Source organism: Rattus norvegicus, assembly GCF_036323735.1.
Source record: "Rattus norvegicus strain BN/NHsdMcwi chromosome Y unlocalized genomic scaffold, GRCr8 chrY_unlocalized_18, whole genome shotgun sequence".
NCBI classification, from domain to species: Eukaryota; Metazoa; Chordata; class Mammalia; order Rodentia; family Muridae; genus Rattus; species Rattus norvegicus.
In genome coordinates, this window is record NW_026947376.1 from 264,120 (window position 1) to 284,293 (window position 20,174).

Genomic DNA, 20,174 nt, shown 5'->3' on the forward strand with positions numbered 1-20,174 from the left:
TCAGAGGACAGACATATTAGGGTCTAATCTGCAAGCACATCTTTACATCAGGAATAGTGCGAGGATTTACGGTCTGTGGATGAAATGATTCCTATGGTGTGGTGGTCTCTGGAGGGCCTTTCTTCATTCTCTGCTCTTTTTTTACATTTTTTAAGCCTTGGATATTTATACGTTAAAATTTTGATCTGCGTGGCAGCACCATCCATTCAATAGGGTCATGTTTAGCTACAAGGGGCAGTCTGCAGTCGTTCTATCTCTTTGCTGCTTTGTATTTCAACTAACATCATCCCAGTAGGTGTATGGGAGCCTTTTGGATTCTTGAAATCGGGGATTTCCCTGGGCATACCCAAGTTCACCACCCATCATTGATGATTATTGTTATTTATTCCACTTTTCCTCTGGATTTCTCTCTTCTGTCTTTTCATTGTTGCTGCTCCCCCGACTTTGTCTATCCTTCTGTACCTGTAGCTAGGTCCCATTTTCCCTCCTCGTTCTAAGTTTGTTGCAAGCATCCACAATTGGTTTTCTTTCATGTTACCATGCATGTGATGAAGGATTTTAATTGTGGGTATTCTGAACTTTGTGGCTAACATCCAAATGTCCCTAATTACATCCCATGATAGGACCTTTTCAATCTCTGTTAATTCACTATTTTCCAGTTCCATCTCTTTGCCTACAGTGTTCTTGGTCTCCGCATTTTTAATACCTGAGTAGTGTTCTTTGTTTAATTATAGCACACTTTCTCTATTTATTCCTCGTGGAGATGACACTATAGAGGGGTGAAGAAATTCCCTGAAACCCTGGGAAGACGAGGAACATGCCTTTTTGGTAGAAAAAGGAGTTACTTGAGCATCTTGGGACAATATGGAATGGCCAGCATGCCCTTGTAAGGAATGGCAACTTTCCACAATTCCTTGGTCATTTTTGGAAAATTCCAGGTCCCTTTGGACAGATGGAGAAGGTGTGGGTCTCACCTGAGGAATAGTTGTAGCTTTTGTTGTCTCTTTGGCAGCAGAAGATGGCACTAGATCCCTTTTGGCAGAAGGGGGAAGGTTGAAACTGTCTTCCTTTGAGGAGAAATTTCTCAAGACTGCATCAGAATAATCAAATCATAAGACTTTGTTTCTAGAAACTGGGTGCCTGTGGTCTACTGTGGTAGAGGGAGAATGTCGACTATTTCTCCCCAGAGTGGAAATGTAAATAAATCTACTTGGGTAGATGGGGATAGTTGTAAAGCATGCTGATCAGATGCAGTAGATCCTAAGACATCCTTCTCAGATGAGGAAGGTCTTATTGTACAGTGTATATGTGTGGAAATCCTGAATGTAACGTCATAATGGGGGGAAGGTATTAGAACTACTTCTGAAGATGTGACCTCTCCTAGAGCATCCTAGACAAATGTGAGAGGTCTGAGAGACTCATGAGCAGATAAGGATGTTTCTAGATATTGTTGTGTAACTGTGGAAGTTCCAAAAAAAATTCTTTGGCTGGAGAAGTGAAAACAGACTTTTGAATAGAAGTGTCAGGTTTACTAGGTTGCTTGATAGGCAAAGCAGGTTCCAAGGCCCCTTCAGAAGATATAGTAAAATCCAAAGCCTTTGAGGTATTTGGCAGATGTTCTGGGTCTGCTTGTGGGTATAAAGAAGGACTCACAACCATTTGTGCATATTTGGAAGAGTGTGTAGCATCTTCTGTAGTTGGGGAAAATGGCTGATCTTGAGGAGATAAAGAAGTTCCTATAGCCTCCTGTGAAGTTTGCTGAGGTCATATGCATTCTTTTGCACAAATGGAATCCAAGGAATCTCTTTCCTCAGATATCGAGTATGCTACAGACACTGTTGTTTGCATATCATGTTTCCCCACTCCTCATTCACATATGGTTGTATCCATAAACTTCTCTACAGATGGAATATGTCCTAGAACATCTTTTGTACATGTGTCACATCCATAAGCCATCTCTAAAGATGTGGCTGTGGTTAGAACTACTTTTGTAGATGTTTCTTTTCCCACAGTCTCTTTATGAGATAGAGTACTACTCAGAGAATCCTGCTCAGATTTGGGAAATTCTAGCATCTCTGATGTATATGTGGAAAATTGTGGAGCCTCTCCTTTCAGGACAGAACAACCTAGAGTCCCCTGAGGGGGAAAGGGATGTTTTATCTTATCTGGAAATTGTACAAATATGGAGCCTGCATGGCTCATTGACTGTGTCTTGTGATAAACTTGGTTGTTTTTGTGCTTATGACAAGTCAGGGGGTCCTTTTGTGTGATAGAGGATATTTGAGTAACTTCTGATGTATAGGGACATAGGAACCACTGGGGGAGATGGTGAGGGTGCAAGATCACAATATTTATGTGCAGAAGGCCCAAGAGTCACTTGGGTAGACTCAAAATTTTCTACCACATCTTGCATGGGTGTGGAACTCTCAAGAACCCCTTCTGAAACTGTAAATGGTCCTTAATCTAATGGTGTACAGGAAGAAAGTTTTGTCTTACTTGGGCTGGTATGTGTGTTATGAGATTCAGTTTGCGGAATTTTGACTTTATTTTGTCCCCTTTGACCATAGTGATGATTTAAGCCCATTTTTAATAGTGGAGGACTTTGAAGGCCCTTTTGGTTTGATATGGAAGTTCTGAAAACCCCTTTGTCAGCAGAAACAGGTTTCAAACTCATTTTACCCAAAGCAGATTGCATAAGGCACTTTGTTGGAGAGTGGGGATATCTTGAGTTTCTTTGTGAGTGGACATAGCTCTGTGCCCTGCTAAGACCATCAGAGGGGCAGAAACCTCTGAGATCTCTGCTCACATTATGACTCAAGAAAAAAAAACCTAGCTCCATCTGGGCCTCCTGTGCATAGGTACATAGGAGCAGTAGGGGAAGGACATTTCTGGTTGCAGCCCTCATGGTAAGCTGAAAGTCAGCACAAAAAGTGAGCTCAGGCCTGAGACAAGAGGTGAATTCAACATTTCTGCTCGAGGTGAGCTGACTGGTGGACTCAGGATACGCAAAGGCAGAACTCCTCTGGGAATAAGCATTTCCAGTTTTTAGCTGGCTCTTTAATGTAGGCACAGAGACTCCTACTTCTGCCCAGCATTGCCCAGGTCTCTGTCCCAAGACAAAACTGCATAGTGCTTCTGGACACAGGAATATAGGAGGAGTAAAGCTACTGGAGCACCATGTTCCAGACAGTGCCAAAACTGAACAGAACTGGTCAAACAGATCCCTGTACCCAAATCCTGAAGTTGGGGCAACTAGACCTTCAGAGAAGCAGACACTCCTGGGAAACCAGAGGAGACTACTCTCTGCCCATAATCCTGACTCAAGAGGAAAACATCTTGTGCCATCTGTTCCCCCTCCCCCAACAGAGGGACCTAGGAGAAGTATGGGAATTTCGCTCTGGTTCTAGCCCACAGGGACAGCTGAAAGTCAGTGGAAAAGAGCAATTACATGCCTAGATCAGAATACACTGTTCTCATAACTGGGTACAAGAAAACAGGAAAACAAGTCTACAGCAGTACGGACACATGAGCCTACAAGACAGTCAAGCCACTGTCAGAAAGAACAAGCCAATCTAACTCCAGAGACAACCTGATGGCTAGAGGCAAGCACAGAATCACAAGCAACAGAAATCAAGACTACTTGGAGTCATCAGAACCCCATTCTCCCAACAAAACACACACTGGATATCTAAACACACCAGAAAAGGAAGATCTAGTTTTAAATTCACATTTTATCATGACAAAGGAGGATGTTAGAAAGGTCATAAATAACTCCCTTAAGAAAATACAGGACAACAGAAAGTACAGAAGTAAACAAGTAGAATCCCATAAAGAGAGACACAAAACTACCTTAAAGAACTACGGGAAGAACAGCAAAACATGAAAAGGAAATGAACAAAACCACCCAGGAATTAAAAATGGAAATAGAAACAATTAAGGAAGCACAAAGGAAGACAACCCTGGAAATGAAAAACCTAGAAAAGAGACCAGGAGTCATAGATGTGAGAATCACCAACAGGATAAAAGATATAGAAGACATAATCTAAGGAGCAGAAGTTTGCATAGAAATCATTGACACAACTGTCAAATATAAGGTAAAACTGAAAAGCACCTAGCCCAAAACATACAGGAAATCCAGGACACAATGAGAAGATCAAACCTAAGCTTAACAGATATAGAAGAGGGTGAAGACTGCCAAATCTAGGGACAGTAATATCTTCAACAAAAGTATAGAATAAAACTTCCATAATCTAAAGAAAGAGATCCCCACAAACATATTCAAAGCCTACAGAACTCCAAATAGATTGGACCAGAAAAGGAAATCCTCCCATCACATAATAATCAAAACACCAAATGCGAAAAACAAATAAAAATATTAAAAGCAGTAAGGGAAAAGGTCAAGTAACATATAAAGGCAAACGTATCAGAAATACACCAGAATTCTCAAAAGAGACTATGAAAGCCAAAAGATCCTGGACAGATGTCATACAGACATTAAGGTAACAAAAATGCCAGCCCACACTACTGTATCCAGCAAAACTCTCTACTAACGTTGATGGAGAAACCAAGATATTCCATGATTAAACCAAATTTACACAATATCTTTCTACATATCCAGTCATACAAAGGACACTAACTGGAAAACCCCAACATAAGGAGGCAAGTAAAATCATAGATAAAGCAAGAAATTAATCTTTTCACAACAAAACAAAGAGAAGAGAAGCACACAAACATAAACTAACCTCCAGTTATGAAAATAAGACAAAGTTATCATCACTATTCCTTAAGATCTCTCAATATCAATGGACTCAATTCCCCACTAAAAAAACACAGACTGACACTCTGGATATGTAATGAGGACCCCACGTTTTGCACTACAGGAAACTCATTTCAGAAACAAAGATAGAAACTACCACAGAGTAAAAGGCTTGTTAAAAACTTTTCAAGCAAATGATCTAAAGAAGCAAGTGGGAGTAGCCATTCTAATATCATATAAAATCCACTTTCATCCAAAAGTTATCACAAATCATAAGGAAGGACACTTCATAATCATCAAAGGAAAAATCCACCAAAATGAACTTGAAATTATAAATATCTATGCTCCAAATACAGGGTACCTACATACAAAAAAGAAACCTTACTAAAGCTCAAAGAAAATATTGCACCTCAAACAATAATAGCAGTAGATTTCAACTCCATATTCTCATCACTAGACAGATAACAGAAACAGAAATTAAAAAGAGTCATAGACAGACTAACAGAAGGTATAAACCAAATGGACTTATTTAGAGAACATTCTATCCTAAAACAAAATGATATACCTCCTTCTCACCATCTCTTGGCACATTCTCCAACATTGATCATACAATCAGTCAAAAAGCAGTCCACAAATGACACAGAAAGATAGAAATAATCCAAGGCATCTTTCACACCACCATGGGCTAAGGCTGTTCTTCAATAACAATTAGGAAAGAACACCCACATATACATGGAAGTTGAACAATGCTCTACTCAATGATAACTTGGTCAAGGAAAAAATTAAAGAGTTCTTAGAATTCAATGAAAATGAAGGTACAACATACCCAAAACTCTTGGAACACAATGAAAGCTGTGCTAAGACAAAAACTCATAGCTCTGAGTGCCTGCAAAAAGAAATAGGAGAGAGCATACATCAGCAGCTTGAGAGCAAACCTAAATCATATAGAACAAAAAGAAGCAAATAACTGCAGGACTAGTAGTAGGCAGGAAAAAATCAAACTCAGAGCTGAATTCTACCAAGTAGAAAAAAGGGACTATACAAAGAATCAACACAACCAATACCTGGTTCTGTGAGAAAATCAACAAGATACATTAACCCATAGCCAGACTCACCAGTGGATACAGAGAGTGTGTAAATTAACAAAATCAAATATTAAAAAGTAAGACAAGGGGGTTGGGGATTTAGCTCAGTGGTAGAACGCTTGCCTAGGATGCGCAAGGCCCTGGGTTCGTTCCCCAGTTTCGGAAAAAAAGGAAAAAAAAAGGGAGACAAAACAGCAGAATCAGAGGAAATTAAAAGAAATCATTGTATAACAAAAACCTATGTTCAACAAAACTTGAAGATCTGGAGAAAGCGGACAATTTTCTAGACAAATACAAGAGACAAAAACTAAATCAGGAAATGTTAAACCATTTAAACAACCCATAACTCCCAAAGTTATACAAGCAATCATCAAAACTCTCCCAACCAAAAAGAGTCCAGGAACAGATGGGCTTAGTGCATATATCCATCCAAATTCATTGAAAATTTCAAAACAATACTGTCCAAACCATTCCATAAAATTGAAACAGATGGAGTACTACCAAGTTGCTTTAATGAAGCCACAATTACTCTTATAACTAAAACACAGAAAGAGCCAACAAAGAAAGAAAATTTCAGACCAATATCCCTTATCAATATCGGCACAAAAATACTCAATGAAATTCTTGCAAACCTAGTCCTACAACACATTAAACAATCATCCATTATGATTAAGTAGGAATCATCCCAGGCTTGCAGGGATGCTTTAATGTATAGAAAACCAACAACGTAATCCACTATATTAACAAACTCAAAGATGAAAACCACATGATCCTTTCATTAGATGCTGGGAAAAAATTTGACAAAATTCAACATCACTTCATAATAAAAGTCCTGGAAAGTACAGGAATTTAAGGCCCACACCTAAACATATACAGCAAATACATAGCTAACATTAAACTAAGTGTAAAGAAACTTAAAGCAATCACACTGTAATCAGGGAATGGACAAGGCTACCCACTCTCACAAAACTTATTCAATATAGTTCTAGACATCTTAGCCACAGCAATCAGACACTGAAGGAAGTCAAAGGGATATAGTTTGGAAAGGAAGAAGTCAAAATAACACTGTATGTAGATGATATGATAGTATACTTAGTGACACCAAAGGTTTCACAAGAGTAGTACTAAGCCTGATATACAATTTCAGCAAAGTGGCTGGGTATAAAAATAACTGTGCACAAAACCTAAACAAGCGGAGAAAGAAACTAGGGATATGACACCCTTCACAATAGCCCCAAATAATATAAAATATCTCGGGGTGACTTTATCCAAGCAAGTAAAAAATATGAGCATATGAGTAGAACCTCAAGTCTCTGAAGAAACTGAAGGAGATTTCAGAAGATGGAAAGATCTCCTATTTCCATGGACTGCCAGGATTAATATAGTAGAAACGGCGATTGCACCAAGAGCAACCTACAGATTCATTCCAACCCCATCAAAATTCAAATCGAATTATTCATAGAGTTAGACAGAACAATTCATAAATTCATTTTGAATAACAAAAAACACATAATAGCTAAAACTGTCCCCAACAATAAAAGGACTTTCCTAGGAATCACAATTCCTGTACTTAAGAAGTATTACAGAGCAACGGTGATTAAAAAAAAAAAAACTGTATGATATTGAGACAGAATCAGCAAATAAACCAGTGGAATAGAACTGAAGACCCAGAAATGAACCCATACACCCTTGGTCACTTAATTTTTGAGAAAGGAGACAAAACCATACAATGGGAAAAAAAGAGCATTTTCAGCAAATGGTGCTGGTTCAACTGGAGGTCAGCATGTAGAAGAAGGCAAATGCATCCATTCTTACTGCCCTGTAGAAAGCTGAAGTACAAATGGATCAAGGACCTCCACATCAAACCAGGTAAACGCATACTAACAAAAGAAAAAGTGCGAAAGCATCTAGAACACATGGCCAGTGGAGAAAATTTCCTTAACAAAACAGGAATGGCTCATGCTCTAAGATCAAGAATCAACAAATGCGAACTCACAAAACTCCAGAGCTTCTGTACGGCAGAGGACACTGTTGTTAGGACAAAGTGGCAACCAACAGATTGGGAAAAGATCTTTACCAATCCTAAAACAGATAGAGGGCCAATATCCAAAATATACAAAGAAATCATGAAGTTAGACTACAGGGAGACAAATAACCATATTGAAAAATGGGGTTCAGAGCCAAACAAAGAATTCACAATCGAATGGCAGTGAAACACTTAAAGAACTGTTCAACATCTATAGTCATAAGGGAAATGCAAATCAAAACAACCTTGAGATTTCACCTCACACCAATCAGAAAGGCTAAGATCAAAAACTCATGTGACAGCAAAATCAGGCCACATGCTGGTGAGGATGTGGAGAAAAAGGAACACCCCTCCATTGTTGGTTGGATTGCAGACTGGTACAACCATTCTTAAAATCAGTCTTGATGTTCCTCAGAAAATTAGACATAGAGTTATCTGAAGTCCCAGCTACTCCTCGCTTGGGCATATACCCAAAAGATGCCCCAACATATAACAAAGACACATGCTCCACTATGTTCATAGCAGCCTCATTTATTATAGCCAGAAGGTGGAAAGAACCCAGAAGTGTTTCTACAGAGGAATGGATACAGGAAATATGGTATATCTACACAATTTAGTGTCATTAAGAGATACTAGGTTAATAACGATGGAGAAAAGAAAATTTTACTGATTCTTTATATGACATGGATCATATCTATAAGACACAAAATACCTTATTCATCAGAAATAAAGTAATGGAATTAAATATGCTATATATTTGAATAAATGCTTAAAATAATGGCACAGTAATTAGCAAAAATTACATGAAAATTACTAAATACTAAACTCACAAATCGTTGGTGAAGTACAAATACAAATGACAGTGAAATTATTTGTGATTCAATAGTACCACCGAAAGAATATGTCGTTGATGGAATCTGTCTATTTCAGTTATAACTCCATAAATGTCTTTACCTTCTCACTGTTCACAATATCCATGTTACAAAATTGGAAAAATAAATTATATAGGCACTAGACCTTTATTTAATCATCAAATAGCAAAATTTTATCATTGGCATGGATATTGATGAAACTAGACATCATTTTGCAAGTTGAAAATTCAGAAGTATGAAGACAATTATCTAAATCTTATGAAAGTGGGCAACTGCTGTTTGTTTGAATTTGAAGCCTCTTCTATAGAAGGAAAGTCAGATGTCATGTTATAAACATTGACAGTTTTCACATGGCTCACATGGTCACAGAGAGGATCCTACTACTCCTGTTTTGCTAAATGGCCATGTTGTCAAACTGCGTTCCAATTCTCATTGTTTTTGTCCATACATTACTGCTTTTATGGCCTGTGGTCAGAGAAATGTATAGGTGTACTGGGCAGCAATTACTGTAGATCTGTGTAACTGGTATAAGTGCTAAGACCGTGAGAAGAAGAAAGCTGAGCATAAGGCTGGGGAAACATTGCAGAAAAGGAGAAGACAGAACTTGAGGAGAGAGGATGTAATCATGACATCTAGTTATGACACAGTTATTGGAATTATGGACTCACTGCATCTACAGTAGAATGCACAAGTCTTGTACACAATTAAGACAATGAATTAGGGAAGATCCCAGCAGGCAGTACTCAGTGAACCAATGGATTATAAAGAAAATAAAACAGGAAAATATAAAGAACATGAAGCTAGAAAGGGAATTTATCCAGAGAGAGTAGAACCAAGTTAATGATCGGTGTGATCAAGGTACATTATATACATGTGTGAGTAATAAATCAAAATTACAAAATAAGAAAACAGTTCTGAAAATATATTATGGATTTTTATATCCTATGTAAGTCATTTTTCCCTAAAAGTAGAATAGAGTATCCTAACTTGTAGTAAATTGCAAAAAAGTCAGTGTAAGAAGGTAGTTACATTAGTCAGTGCATGCTGTCTCCATTATGGATATATCAAACTGAGGCTCATTAATCTGTACAGTTACCTTATATCACCTGTTCAAGTAAAATAAAATGAAAAACTGTGTAATGATCCACCAAAATCAAACGGCACACTGGAGATATAAATGCAAACCGAAAAATGGCCTTTCTTAAACTCAACCATTTCACTTTTGAAACTCTGAATACATTTAAACATAAAAGTTCTAACCTGATGCCCAGCATATATTATGGTGTCTTTGTGACTTATATGGTAAGACTTTTAGGGTTGTGCATTGCCATCAATTATGTCATTAATATTTAAAATCCTAGGACATCAAGATCTAAAATCCATGGGCTTTGGTCCTGACAGCCAGGAATTGAACTCTGAACATGATCACTTTATATTAATTAGCTAAACTCTGAAAGGCAATTAGGAATATATATATATATATATATTATATATAATAAATATATTATAAATAGTTTCACTCATAAATTCAAATGCTAGATTCTTTTTAACATCTACATTGCATTTCAATCGTGATGTTTAGTGTTTTTGCTTATTGAACTGTGTAAGCATTAATGGTAAATTTACTCTTCATCCTATTTGCGAATTTTCTCCTTTCTTATTACATTGCAACAATTGTGTTTGCATATGTAGGAGGCTTACTATTCATAATTTGTGCAGAAAATACATATATGAATCTTTTTATTTTAATAGTATGTTATGTGTGAATGTCTATGTATAGATTTGTGCACATGAACACAGGCACCTGGTGAGACCAGAAGATGTCAAATAACCTGGAGCTGCTTTCACAGCAGATTGGAAGTGGCTTGATCGATGTTGGAAAATGAACGTGTTTGCTCTTAAAAGCAGTAAGTGCTCTTAAACACTAAGCAAATACTACATTACTTATTCCATAGTAAAATCAAATTATTTATAATTGTGTGATGCATTTTAGGGTATCTTTGAATTTGAGACATCTTGCCACATTTTAAGTGATATGAATACATTCAGGCATTATTTTTGCAGCTTTCTTTTCTTTATCATCATAAGATGTGTTCGATTAAATATGTTATTATTATGCACTAAATCCTTCAAATGTTTACTTACAGAACGTTGGGTTAGTGTCTGTTTCTTTCCTCTGGAATGACTATATTAATTTTACAATTTGCAGTTCTCTCTTTCTTTACACAATCCATCTGCTGTGTTTTTGCTTTCATATAGAATGAAGTAAAAGCCTTTTAGTTTTTCTTTGAATAGTTAATGTACTAAGAAAATGTGTTGAATTTTCTATTTTAAGGTCAATACGTTATTCTTTAAAATGTTCCTAGAGTTTTGTTTTTTTCTTTTTCCTATTATAATTGTTCTCATTAGTCTCATTATTAATATTATGTGTAACCTTTTATGTGTTCTGGTCATGTAGTAAATATAGGAGTCTTCCAAACATTTACGTGTAGGTATCAAATTAATTTCTTGGTTCTTTATTGCATGAAATTTTATCTGCTAAACCACCTCACTGGAACACAATATAACACTTTAAGGTGACATATAGCTCCAGGCTGCTTTTACATACACAATGTTTTCATCATTTGGCTTTTAATAAATATATTTCATTATTCTAATATATTTTATTTTCCATGTCCATTTGGTAACTCTAGTATTCTTATTTTAATATTTAATTAATAATTTACTCATAATTATTATGCACTTGATACCTAGGTAATATGAAATTATCTTAGATATAATTTATACATGCAATTAGTTACCTGAAGCATGAAGTTTGGTACATAACTTTGTTCACTATTACTATGCATTTGCATAAAACAGAGAATATTTCATCATCACAATCCTGATGCCAATTTTACGTAGTATGACAGCTAATAACTATCTGTGACATTTAATGACTTAAAAGGATTTAGGATTATATTGTTAAATGATATTTCCCCAACATCAACTAAATAGATTTTGTTTTGCTTCAATTTATTAAACGTGCTATAGCAGGAAAATTTTAATTTCCTTTTTTTAGTTAAGACTAAATTTAACTTTTACATCCTCCTGCCTATCAGAAAGTCAACATTCATATACAAGAAGATGTGCCAGGCACAGGTCAAATTTCTAGTATATCATGTAATTACAATCACCAGTCTTGTCATTTTCAAGTAATTGTTAATATCATGCCTGTAAAACAAAATGAACAACATGTCAGGATAACCATAAGGGCAGTGCAGTGGCACAAATAGCTTGATGATAGCCAACAGCTATCTAATTTTGCTTAAGTCCTGATCAATGAACATGGCTGGTCCTGGTAATTTAGCCACATATATAAGGCTATTGAACCTGTGGTTATGGGGGAGAATGTACAGCCCTGTACTTACTTAAGCCAGTATCATACCTAAAAACAATCAAAGCCATGTGTCCTTATATACAGAATTAATTACAGTCTCTGAAACAAAGATCACAGTAAAAATCTCAGCCATTCAAAATGCAGGATAGAAATTTCAAGCGCAGTCTCAATGGCTCTATCTACAAAATGTCACTTGATTCAAGTTTGAGGAACATTACAGAAGACGGGGCAAGAAGATTGTAAGAGACTAAAGTTTACTATGAGATGGTGTCTCAAAGTAACACCAGAAATTACACTTATAGCATCTCACTAACATGACTGCCTAAACAACAGCTGAGGAAGAGAGGGAATGGGGAAGAATGGAAGTTTAGTTTTCTTTCTGTTTCAATTCCTCCTCCTCCTCCTCTTCCTCCTCCCCCTCCTCCTCCTCCTCCCTCCTCCTCCTCCTTCTTCCGCTTCCTTCTCTTCCTCCTCTTCTTCCTTTTCCTCTTCTTCCTCTTCCTCCTCTTCCTCCTCTTCTTCCTCCTCTTCCTCCTCTTCCTCCTCCTCCTCCACCTCTCTTTCTTTCTCTCTCTCTCTCTCTCTCTCTCTCTCTCTCTCTCTCTCTCTCTCTGTCTCATTGTTGGATATTTCCTGTTTACATTTCGAATGTTATTCCCTTTTCCAGGTTTCCAGTCCATAAGCCCCTTAACCTTTCCCCCTACCCTTCTATAAGGGAGTACACATCTCCACCCATGGCCTCCCCACACCTCCCCACTTTCCCCTACACTAGTATTCCAACCTTGTCAGAAAAAAGTGTTTCTCATTCAATTGTTTTTCAGCAAGACCATCCTTTGCTACATGCAGTTGGAACCATTGGACAGTCCATGTATAGTCTTTCTGTTGTGGTTTGGTCCCTGGAAGCTCAGGTTAGTTAGCATTGTCATTATTATGGGGTTGCAAATCCCTTCAGGACTTTCAATCCTTTCTCTAATTCCTACAACTGGGGTCTGGTTCTTGGTTCAGTGGTTTGCTGTTTCCATTTTCCTCTGTATTTGACATATTCTGGCTGTGTCTCTCAGGAGGGATCAATATCCAGTCATTGTCAGCCTGCACTTCTTAGCTTCATCCATCTTATCTACATTTGGTACTGTATATATGGGCTATATATGGGCCAGGCTCTGAACGGCAGGTCCTTCAGTCTGTTATAAACTTTGCCTCCTTATCCCCTCCCACGGGTATTTTGGTTCCCCTTTTAAAGAAGGAGTGAAGCATCTGCATTTTACTCATCCTTCTTGAGTTTCATGTGGTCTGCGTATTACATGATGGGTAATTCAAGGTTTTTGGATAATATCTACTAATCAATGAAAGCATCCAAGTGTGTTTTTCGTGATTGAAGAATCTCACTCAGGATGATATTTTCTAGTTCATTCAATTTGCCTATGAATTTCATGAAGTCATTGTTTTGATGGCTGAGTAATATCATGTAGTGTAGATGCACCACATTTCTGTATCCATTCCTCTGTTGAAGGTCATCTGGGTTCTTTCCAGATTCTGGCTAATTTAAATAAGACTGCTATGAACATAGTTGAATATATTTCTCTGTTGTACGTTGGACCATCTTTTGGGTATATGCCCAAGAGAGGTATAGCTGGGTCCTAAGTTCATGGAATGTCAAATATTCTGAGGAACCCTCAGACTGATTTACCAAAGGGTTGTACCAGTCTGCAATTCCACCAACAATGGAGGAGTCTTACTCTTCCTCCATATCCTTGCCAGCATCTGCTGTCACCTGAGATTTATATGTTAGCCATTCTGACTCGTGTAAGGTGGATTCTCAGATTTCTTTTGATTTGAATTTCCCTGAAGACTAAGTATGTTGAATATTTATTTAGTTGTTTCTTCGATAACCATTTGATAACATTCAGCTGAGAATGTTTTCTAACTCACTGTACCCCATTTTTAATAGGATATTTTTGCTTTCTAGTGTCTAACTTCTGAAGTTCATTTTATATTTTGGATACTAACACTCTCAGATATAGGATTGGTAAAAATTTTTTCCCAATATTTTGGTTACAGTTTTGTCCTAATCACAGTGTCTTTTGGCTTACAGAAATTTTGCTGGTTTATGAGGTCCTTTTGTCAATTCTTGATCTTAGAGCATAAGTTAATGGTAATTTTTCAGCAAATTGTCTCCAGTGGCAATGTGTTCAAGACTCTTCCCCACCTTTTCTTCTGTTAGTTTGAGTGTATCTGGTTTGATGTGTAGGTCCTCGATTCACTTGTACTTAAGCTTTGTACATGGTCATAAAAATGGGATAATTTGCATTCTTCTACATGATGACTTCTAGTTGAACCAGCACTATTTTTGGAAAATGCTATGTTTCTTCCTTTGGATGGTTTTATCTCCTTTGTCAAATATCAAACGATAGGTATGTGGGTTCATTTCTGGGTCTTCAATTCTATTCCACTGGTCTATCCATCTGACTCTGTACCAATACCATGTAGTTTTTACCACTATTGCTCTGTAATACTGCTTGGGTCCAGGGGTGATGATTCCCCCAGGAGTTCTTTTATTGTTGAGGATAGTTTTAGCTATCCTGGCTTTTTCTTATTCTGAATGAATTTGCAAATTGCTCTTTCTATCTCTATTAAAGAAGTGAGTAGGAATTTTGATGGAGATTGCATTGAATGTGTACATTGCATTTGGCAAAATGGTCATCTTTACTATATTAATCCTGTCAATCCATGAGCATGGAAGCTCTATCTATCTTCTGAGACCTTCCTCAATTTCTTTCTTCAGACATTTGAACTTCTTGTCATACAGATCATTTACTTGCTTGGTTAAACTTACACCAAGACATTATATATTATTTGAAATTTTTGTGGAGCATGTGATTTCATTATTTTCTTTCTCAGCCTGTTTATCCATTGAGGAGAGGAAGGCTCCTGGTATGTTTGAGTTAATTTTATATCCTGACACTTTGCTGAAGTTATTTATCAGGTTAAGAAGTTCTCTGGTGGAACTTTTGGGATTACTTAAGTATATACTATCCTATCATCTGCAAATAGTGATACTTTCATATCTTCCCTTCCAATTTGTATCCGTCTGACTCCCTTTTGTTGTCTGGTTTCTCTGACTATGACATGGAGTCCAGTATTGAATAAGTAGGAAGAGAGTTGGGCAGGCTTGTCTAGTCCCTGATTTTAGTTGGATTGGTTTATGTTTCTTTCCATTTAGTTTGATGTTAGCTACAGGTTTGCTGTATATTTTTTACAGTATGTTTTAAATGAGCCTTCAATTCGTGATTTTTCCAGAACTTTTATCCACAAGGGTTGTTGAATTTTTTTCAAATGCTTTCTCACCATCTAATGAAATGATCATGTGCTCCTTATCTTTGAGTATGTTTACATGATGGATTACATTTATGAATTTTTCTATATTAAACCATCCCTCCATCCCTGGGTTCAAGTCTACTTGATCCTGTTGGATGATTTTTTTTATGTGTTCTTAGATTTGGTTTGCAAGAATTTTATTGAGTATTATTTCTTCAATATTCATAAAGGAAATTGGTCAGAAGTCCTCTTTCTGTGATGATTTTTTGTGGGGTTTTGGTATAAGAGTAATTGAGGATTCATATAAGGAATGTGATAGTGCTCAGTCTCTCCAATTTTGTGGAATAATTTGGACAATATTAGTATGAGATCTTCTAAGAAGGTCTGATAGAATTCTGGACTAAACCCATCTTGACCTGGGCTTTGTTTTGTTGGGAGATTTTAATATCTGCTTCTATTTCTTCAGGAGTTATGGAGTTAATTAGATAGTTTATTTCTTCCTGATATAACTTTGTTACCTGGTATCTGTCTACAAAATTGTCCATTTCCTCTATATTTTACACTTTTGTTGAATATAGGCTTTTATAGTAGAATCTGATTTTTTATAGTAGAATCTGATTTTTTTTATTTCTTCACATTCTGTTGTTATGTCTCCCTTTTCATTTCTGATTTTTTTTTTATTTGGATACATTCTCTTTGACCTCTGATAAGTTTGGCTAAGTGTTTATCTATCTTATTGTTTTTCTTAAAGAAACAGCTCCTGGTTTTGTTGATTCTTTGTATCGTCCTTTCATTTCTACTTCCTTGATTTCAGATCTGAGTTTGATAATTTCCTGCTTTCTCCCCGTCTTGGCTTTAATTAGTTCTTTTTTTTTTTCTAGAGCTTTTACATGTGCTATCAAGCTCCTGACATATGCTCTCTCCAGTTTCTTTTCACTAGCACTTAGGTCTATAAGTTTTCCTCTTAGCTCTGCTTTCATTATGTCACATATGTTTGGGAATGTTGTATCTTCATTTTCATTAATTTCTAAGAAATCTTTAATTTCTTTCTTTATTTCTTCCTTGAGCAAGTTGTCATGGAGTAAAGCATTTTTAAACTTCAATGTATATGTGAGCTTTCTGTTATTATCGTTATTGTTGAAGACCAGTCGTTGTGTGTGGTGATCTGATAGAATGCATGGGATTATTTCTATCTTCCTGAATCTGTTAAGGTTTGTTGAGGGGCCGATTATGTTTATAATTTTAAAGAAGGTTCCCTGAGGTTGTGAAAAGAATGTATATCCTTATATTTTAGGATGGAATGTTCTTTAAATATCTGTTAAATCCATTTGGTTCATAACTTCTATTACTTCCTCTACATCTCTGCTTAATTTCTGTTTCCAAGATCTCTCCAAAAACGAGGGTGGGTTGTTGAAATCTCCTACTATTATCATGTCAGGTGCAATGTGTGCTTTTAGCTTTAGTAAGGTTTTTTTTGTGAAACCTCAGGATTTCTCATGAATCATTTTTATTGCACAAATTCAAATGTAAATATAGCATTCTGTGGGTTTACAAGTGACAGAATGCATATATAAGAGTTAGCTAGTGTTAGATAATTAGATTCCGGTAGCTATTTAAGAAGAAAATAAAATAGTATAAAGTTATAATATTGAGTCTTATGAATATAATTAAAGAAAAATATAATTCCATTTAAGGGTGCTGAAAATATGGAAGTCTTTAAAAAATTACCATGACACTAAAACTACAGTATTGTTTTAGGCATGAGTCACCCAAACAGAAAGACAATAATTATATTCTCCTCTGACTCATTATTCTGAGTCTACTTACATGCAGTAAGGACCACTCAGGTCAAAATGTTGGTAAAAAAATGACGAGAAGTTGAAAGCAACGCATAAAGTATTGAAGAGAGACACAGTATTTCCATAGGCATTAAGTTATTCTCTTTTAACTTCTATTACTTTAAAAGGAAATACAAAAGAAAAATATATTAAAATATTTTAACTATGAAAGGAAAATAATTTAAAATAATTTCATTGCTCGATAATTGGGTGTTGATAAGATGACAGGCATCCTCCTAATGTTTAACTGCGTTAAACAAAGCAAGAAACACTTTTTGGTATCTGTGTCAAGTACGTATAATCTCAACCTAAAAGAGAAAAACCACTAGGCAAATCCAAATTTAGAGATATTCTAGCAAAGTTATTATTTATCTTCAAAGGTGTGGCCACAGAAGATAAAAAAAGTAATGAATTATCACAGAATAGAATGACATAAGATATGTAATAACCAAATGTCAACTGGATTTCTGGTTTGCATAATTGCATAGAAAGTGTACAGTTCTAGAAACATTATTGCTATGATTTGGTAAACCTACAAAGTTACTTTTAACATTTTTTTCAATTTTCTAATTTTTTGAGAATTAGTCATTAGATTGATTAAAGTATATAAAATTTAGTAATTAGGTTTCTATATAAAACCACACTGTTTCCTGTCAATTAAATCCGATTTTCCTGTATAGTTTGAATTCTGCTTTATTTTTGTATTTATTTATTTTATTAATTTATTTATGTCTCAAATTCTGTCCTCCTTCCTGTTTTCCCCCACAGAGTACCTTACCCAAAACACCATGCCTTTCTGATTTCTTCTTTCAAAAAGTCAAAAAACAGTAATTATAAGGCATGTTCAGTCCCCGAATACCTGTTCATGTGGCCATCCATTTGAAAATCTACAACAGTGATAATGCAGATATCAGGAAATAGCATCATAAATGATATTCAAAAATTAAATATTCCCAAGTTATCAGCTATCGGCTTGACAAAACTGGAAGAATCCAAGAACAAAAATATCCTTGTAATGTACGTAGAGAAAATTGATCAGACAAAAAGGAAAACAGATAGCAACCTTCCTGGATTCAACACAAGAGGGCATAAGTTCCTGTAGTATATTCTGTATGAGTTTATAGAGTTTATGTGCTAACACCTGGAAATGAAATCCTACGAAAACCAACAACAAACTAACTAGAAGCTGCAATATTTATAAAAGCCAAACAAATATGTGGAAGTATTATTTTCAGCTCTATATGAGAATATTAATGTTTATTAATTTGTATATTAACAAAATATTAATTTAATGACTGCAAATTTTTATTGCAAATTTTTAAATAAATAGATTTTAGGCTACTCATGTGATCATTAACTTTAGTGACTTTTAATGCATTACTGATCAATAAAGTGTTTTTTTGACTGTGATTATCACTATGAATATTCAACAAAATCAAATTATGTGAACCAGGAACTGCTCTTTGTTTTCTATTTTTTGTTGTACAAATGTAAGAGGTTTACCTGCTATTTCCCGTGTGCAACACATCCATGCCTAATGTCCAGGAGGTTGAAGAGGTTGTGAGATTCTGTGATGCTGAAATTACAGCCACTTGTGAACTCTCACTCGGGAGCTAGGGTTCGGTCCTGGGTTCTCTGGAAGAACAGATAGTGCTATTAATCACCGAATCGTTTCTTAATTTTCAGCAAACACCATTTCTTTGTTAATATAGTGCCTAAAGTGTCCTGTCTTCTGCATAGACAACTGTTTTCTCAAATGTGATAATTTAATATTAAACACACATCCACTTGCTTCTTACCTTCATATATATATATATATATATATATATATATATGTATATATATATATGTATATATATATGTATATATATGTATATGTATATATATATGTATATATATGTATATATATATTCACACAAACACACATACACACAGAATCACACACACAGTCACACACAGAGACACATGCACTACTGCTCTTACCTTCAAGTTTACTTACATACTTACTTACTTTCTTACACACACACACACACACACACACACACACCTGCTTCTTATCTTCAAGTAGATTTAGTTATTTTCACATTCATTTGTTTATTTATTCACTTTACATGTTGCACACTGCCCCCCCCCAATTCACCCCTCTCACAATTCTTTCCCCAGCACTTTCTCCTCTCAGCAGGAGGGGAACCCTCTGGTATCTCCTCACCTTGCATATCTAGTCTCTGTAATCACATCATCTGACTCTGAGGCCAGACACAGCAATCTAGATGGATAGGGGTGGGGAGGTAGAGGTAATATCCAGAAAGGCAGAGAGCTGGGGTAAGAGATGCCCATGAATCAATGGGGGTTTCCTTAGCTGAGACTCAACGCCTCAGTGATATGGACCTGAAGCAGTCATCTCCTGTAGCCAGAGAGCAAACAAAATGGAGTGATAGAGACACCAACTTTTGACCCAAAATTTATTCTGACCACAAGAAATGAAAGGGCCGTGTATAGAGCACAGAGTGAGGAATGATCATCCAACGGTTAGTGCAGATTAAGGCCCACCCCATGGATGAGCACCAATCCGTGACACTATTAAAGACACTCTGTTATGCTTGGAGAAAGGAGACTATCATGGCTTCCCTCTGAGAGACTCCACTAAGCTGCTGACTCAGACAGAAGCAGACATCCACTAGCAAAACCACAGGTGGAGCTCGGGGACTCTGATGGAAGAAGAGAATGAAAAGAATTATGGACTCTAAGGGCATAGGCACTCCATAGGCTTTGTCTTCATGTGGGTACCGAACAACTAGAATTGGGCTTTCCCAAAACATGTTGTCTGTAAAATGGGATATATGTGCCTTTAAAATTCATTTATTTATTTACTCACTTTACATCCCAATATCGGTGCTCCATCT